The 5,938-nt window shown below is 52.1% G+C and overlaps 1 non-coding gene and 1 pseudogene across 1 annotated transcript; both read left to right on the top strand.

The window, feature by feature from the left end:
• Nucleotides 1-398: 398 nt before the first annotated feature.
• LOC143154498 (5.8S ribosomal RNA) lies at nt 399-553 on the top strand. The gene has a single exon (XR_012994134.1). It is a non-coding gene; the product is annotated as a 5.8S ribosomal RNA (ribosomal RNA).
• A 1,535-nt stretch (nt 554-2,088) lies between these two features.
• On the top strand, nt 2,089-4,948 carry LOC143154454 (large subunit ribosomal RNA; annotated as a pseudogene).
• Nucleotides 4,949-5,938: the final 990 nt, after the last annotated feature.

The following is a 5,938-nucleotide window of genomic DNA, read 5'->3' as shown; positions in this document are numbered from 1 at the left end:
CTCGGATAGCGAGTCGGACACCCATGCACCGCGTCGAATGCGGTTTGAAGTTGGGACGAAAGACCGATTCGAGCCGGCTGCGAGTCCTTTTTCGAATCTGGACGCTCCCACGTGCGTTCGTCAGCTCAATCGGTGAGGACTGTGGTTCCTTTGATCGGGATTATCCCCGCGGTTCCACATCCCACGATTCATGATGGTTTTTCAATGTACTTTGCACCCGGCCGTCGAATGATTCGCGTTCATGTGCGCGAACTTTCGACGTGTTCCGTCAGTCGGGACTTTGTGTCGTCAATTTGGCGACGCCCAAGCCTCCTTCTTTCTACGTTTGGTCGGAGGCGCGGGCATCGATTTTCAAAACTAGAACCAAAGAGAATTTAAACGCAAAATTGCATAACGATTACCCTGAACGGTGGATCACTTGGCTCGTGGATCGATGAAGAACGCAGCTAATTGCGTGTCAACGTGTGAACTGCAGGACACATGAACATCGACATTTCGAACGCACATTGCGGTCCACGGATAAAATTCCTGGACCACGCCTGGCTGAGGGTCGTTCACATAACCTAATACTGCTTGCGTTGCTATCCAATCCCCGCCGTCGTTTCCGGAGAGAATGGAAACGTTTCAGAGTCGGGTGTGTACGGAGATGCTTACGTACGAGCGAAAGATGGGCAGTTCGTTGGCGATTGTCGCGGACGTGCGAAAATAACGATTTGCCTGCGCGTCTCCATATGTAATCGTTCGGACTCGCGAGAGTGTTGCGGCGTCGCGCGTCGACTTAATACGACCGCCCGTGAACACCGCTCCCTACGATTACTTTGAAGTTTGCGCGCGCATATATTCGTCTTTCGCCCGAATCGAATTTTGCCGCGCTCCCAACGTTGCCTGAAATGATTTTTACGTCGAGAAAGGAACACGAATCGAGAGACTAATAGAGGACAAAAATGAATCACCCCACCACGTGAAATGTGGCATTTGTTAATAGTCGTCGTTCGCACAGCCCCAGGGATTTGTCGGCCAGCGGGGGTCGTCGTTGCCCGCGATGTCACATCAAATTTACCGCGACCACTATCGAGGGAGGTCTTTATCTTCGAACGTTGAAGACTTCGGCCACGTTCGTCGAATCGAATTTTTGACCCGTCGATGTGGTTCGTTTGGTAAGAGATATGCTCGTGCGTGCAAACGTTTCTGAACCTTCGGTGCTGTACTTAAAATCCTCTTTGGAGCGGCTCGAACGCAACGACAAACTTTGCCACAATGAAGGGAAACTGCTGAAGGGAAAGCGAGAGGTTGGTCACCCCATGTCTCTGTTGTCGATCGTGAGACCGCGCGTATAACCGGTCGTCCAGTCCACGACAACTTTTTCGAATTCATCTCGGACTTGCTAACACCGGGTTCTCTTATCCTCCTCCTCCTTCTCTTCGTTCTGCTCTGGAGAATAGGAGTCAGATCGAGAGTGAGCGAGAGAGGGGAAGAATAAGTAGAATCGAAGTCGACGCGTGTTAGTAGTATTCCTTTAGTATGTTTTACTGGAAAAGCAACGGACGGACGTTAAAATTTCAACCGGTTAAACGTCTAGCGAGCGTTTCGCATCGAATTTCAATTAGAGAGACACTTTGGCGAGGTGCTTGAAAATCTCTCCTTGTCACCGAGAAAACAGCAGGCTTCCTTTTCTTCGGTTCAACGCGAAGAACTCTCTCAATCGACAGAACCATGTAAGCGTCACCGATGGGATTTTGCGTCGGGCGACGCCGTACGTGTGGGAATGCGGTGAAAAGAAAAGAATCTGCGTGAGAGATAGGGAGAAAATGCTCGTCGAGCGCGTTACTGAGGGAAGGAATAAGACCTCTCGTTCGCGCCCCGACGTCGTTTCCCCACTCCTCGCTCGTTCTTCTTTTACACCCGTCCACGTCGGCGTATATCCCCGCCTACCCTGGTACGCGAGCGAACAACGATTGAAGAGAGAGGATCATCATCGCGTATGCAACTGCAGAACACGTCGAGTTGGGACGAAAAGATTGTGGCGCCTTGCTCTCTTTGATTCGGCGTCGTTGCCTTTCGCTGTTAAAGAAAAACACGTTTGTTTGACGACCTCAGAGTAGGCGAGATTACCCGCTGAATTTAAGCATATTACTAAGCGGAGGAAAAGAAACTAACAAGGATTTCCTTAGTAGCGGCGAGCGAACAGGAATGAGCCCAGCACTGAATCCCCGCGGTATTGCCGCAGGGAAATGTAGTGTTCAGGAGGATCCGCTTATCCCGTGACGTCGAACTGAGTCCAAGTCCAACTTGAATAGGGCCATTTACCCACAGAGGGTGCCAGGCCCGTAGCGACCAGTACGCGTTTCGGGAGGATCTCTCCTTAGAGTCGGGTTGCTTGAGAGTGCAACCCTAAGTGGGTGGTAAACTCCATCTAAGGCTAAATATGACCACGAGACCGATAGCGAACAAGTACCGTGAGGGAAAGTTGAAAAGAACTTTGAAGAGAGAGTTCAAGAGTACGTGAAACCGTTCAGGGGTAAACCTGAGAAACCCAAAAGATCGAACGGGGAGATTCATCGTCAACGAAGCTGGCCCCCGTTGGTGCGCGATAACCCGAATGGGCCTTCCTGGTCCCATGAAGGGGTTACACCACCTTTGGGTGAAGTCCGGTAACGTAGTCGTGCACTTCTTCCTTAGTAGAACGTCGCAACCCGTTGTGTGTCGGTCTACGGCCTGAGCTGCATTGCCTGTCGCGGCGCCTTCGTACGCTCGCGGCAGAGGCTCGGTCGCCCGACCGGCTGCACGACGGTACTCTGACGGTATCGGGCCGCAACCAATCCATTCTTGAAATGTGTGTGCGTCGGGCCCGCCGCAAGCTCGGACAGTTTACCCGGAGACGACGGATCTGAATGCCGTCCCCGGGCCTGGCCAGCTGTTAGCAGGCGGTGTCCTTGGACTGGCCAAGCTTTGAATTACCGGTTGGCGACGCTACTGCTTTGGGTACTCTCAGGACCCGTCTTGAAACACGGACCAAGGAGTCTAACATGTGCGCGAGTCATTGGGAGAAGTAAACCTAAAGGCGCAATGAAAGTGAAAGTCGGCCTTGCGTCGACCAAGGGAGGATGGGCCGCTTACGTATCGGCCTCGCACTCCCGGGGCGTCTCGTTCTCATTGCGAGAAGAGGCGCACCCAGAGCGTACACGTTGGGACCCGAAAGATGGTGAACTATGCCTGGTCAGGACGAAGTCAGGGGAAACCCTGGTGGAGGTCCGTAGCGATTCTGACGTGCAAATCGATCGTCGGAACTGGGTATAGGGGCGAAAGACTAATCGAACCATCTAGTAGCTGGTTCCCTCCGAAGTTTCCCTCAGGATAGCTGGCACTCGCTCGTTCCTCCGCGAACGCATGCGAGTTTCATCTGGTAAAGCGAATGATTAGAGGCCTTGGGGCCGAAACGACCTCAACCTATTCTCAAACTTTAAATGGGTGAGATCTCTGGCTTGCTTGGATCATGAAGCCACGAGATATTTTGAATCAGAGTGCCAAGTGGGCCAATTTTGGTAAGCAGAACTGGCGCTGTGGGATGAACCAAACGCAGAGTTAAGGCGCCTAAGTCGACGCTTATGGGATACCATGAAAGGCGTTGGTTGCTTAAGACAGCAGGACGGTGGCCATGGAAGTCGGAATCCGCTAAGGAGTGTGTAACAACTCACCTGCCGAAGCAACTAGCCCTGAAAATGAATGGCGCTGAAGCGTCGCGCCTATACTCCGCCGTCAGCGGCAAGTGGGGAGGGACGTGTCACTCCCGGGTGACCGTCCTCCATAAAGCCCTGACGAGTAGGAGGGTCGCGGCGGTGTGCGCAGAAGGGTCTGGGCGTAAGCCTGCCTGGAGCCACCGTCGGTGCAGATCTTGGTGGTAGTAGCAAATACTCCAGCGAGGCCCTGGAGGACTGACGTGGAGAAGGGTTTCGTGTGAACAGCCGTTGCACACGAGTCAGTCGATCCTAAGCCCTAAGAGAAATCCTATGCAGATGAGGTGTCCTAAAATAATGAAACATCGTACAAACAGAAACATAAAAGAGACACACACCCATTGGGCGAAAGGGAATCCGGTTTCTATTCCGGAACCCGGCTGCGGAACCGCTTACCATTCGGGCCCTCGTAAGAGTGTTCGTCGGGGTAACCCAAAATGACCTGGAGACGCCGTCGGGAGATCCGGGAAGAGTTTTCTTTTCTGTATAAGCGTTCGAGTTCCCTGGAAACCTCTAGCAGGGAGATAGGGTTTGGAACGCGAAGAGCACCGCAGTTGCGGCGGTGTCCGGATCTTCCCCTCGGACCTTGAAAATCCAGGAGAGGGCCACGTGGAGGTGTCGCGCCGGTTCGTACCCATATCCGCAGCAGGTCTCCAAGGTAAAGAGCCTCTAGTCGATAGATTAATGTAGGTAAGGGAAGTCGGCAAATTGGATCCGTAACTTCGGAATAAGGATTGGCTCTGAGGAGCGGGGCGTGTCGGGCTTGGTCGAGAAGTGAGTCTGGCTGACGTGCCGGGCCTGGGCGAGGTGAACGGTATCATTACTGTTACCGGGATCCGATCTCGGTCCCGTGCCTTGGCCTCTCACGGATCTTCCTTGCTGCGGAGCTTCTGTGGCGTTTGACGTCGCGGTCGTTTCTTCGGCCGTCATTCAACACTCAGCTCAGAACTGGCACGGACTAGGGGAATCCGACTGTCTAATTAAAACAAAGCATTGCGATGGCCCCCAAGAGTGTTGACGCAATGTGATTTCTGCCCAGTGCTCTGAATGTCAACGTGAAGAAATTCAAAAAAGCGCGGGTAAACGGCGGGAGTAACTATGACTCTCTTAAGGTAGCCAAATGCCTCGTCATCTAATTAGTGACGCGCATGAATGGATTAACGAGATTCCCTCTGTCCCTATCTACTGGACTTCACTTGTTTTGGTCGAACTGTACGGACGTATTGTGCATCGCTCTCAAGCAAGTTGTGGTATTTACGTGTACAGAGTGCGAGAAAATTAACGTGTGGGTGTGTTTCGTGTAGTGTGGTGAAAGTGGATTGGATTGTAAAAGCTTGATATAGTGAAAAATACTGCATAACGTGGAAAATAACGTGGAAAAATTGTCGGAAAAAGTGCACGTGGCAACGCGTGGATTTCGCCGCGTCTCATTGGCTGGCGTCAACGGCATTGCGGTACGCTGATTGGTCGGCGCTGACGGCTGATCCCAAGCGCCCCATTGGCCGGCGACAGGGGCATAGCGGCGCCCTGATTGGTCGACGCGGGCAACCAATCCCCGCGCTAGTTGGTGACGTACGCGGCGCAGAGCCGCACCTGATTGGCTGCCGAGGAGAAATGAGTAACCGCGAGATGGATGACGTTGTTGTTGTCGATGATGTTTTTCCCGTCACAAGTTCGCGAAAAAGAAAAGAAGAAATAACGAGCGCTTCTGATTCGGATTGCATAAAAGCAGTGAGCAGAAGAAGGAGAAAAATAGGGAGTGTTAGCCCTGAAAAAGAAAAAGAAAAGGTGACGCGACAAAATGAAGAAAGTAAATTTCCATCGCCAGCAGAGGTTATATTATATTTTTGCAGAAACTTGAATGGTAGTGCCACTGCTGAAGACTTAAAATATATAAAAAAGAAGGTGAAAGTGTGCCAGAGGTTCATCAGCGACCTGCAGAAGGAAAACGAGGAGCTGAAGAGGAGGCTGGAGGAGAACGAAGATCTGGGGAGCCAGATGAAGAAGCTGTCTGAGACCATCACCGGGGCGGTGGGACAAATAGCAGGGCGACAGGAGCGACGACAAGATCGAGAAAGTGTACAGAAGTGTGAAAATATGTGCGTGCCTGTTAGCTATGCGGGCATAGTTAAGAAAAACAGTGTCGGTGGAAAAATGAATGTGGGAGAAAGTTTACGTGTGAGTACGAATGAGCGTGCAAATGT

The sequence above is a fragment of the Ptiloglossa arizonensis genome, unplaced genomic scaffold, assembly GCF_051014685.1.
Source record: "Ptiloglossa arizonensis isolate GNS036 unplaced genomic scaffold, iyPtiAriz1_principal scaffold0023, whole genome shotgun sequence".
Taxonomy (NCBI): Eukaryota; Metazoa; Arthropoda; class Insecta; order Hymenoptera; family Colletidae; genus Ptiloglossa; species Ptiloglossa arizonensis.
This window is presented reverse-complemented; position numbering and strand designations above follow the sequence as displayed.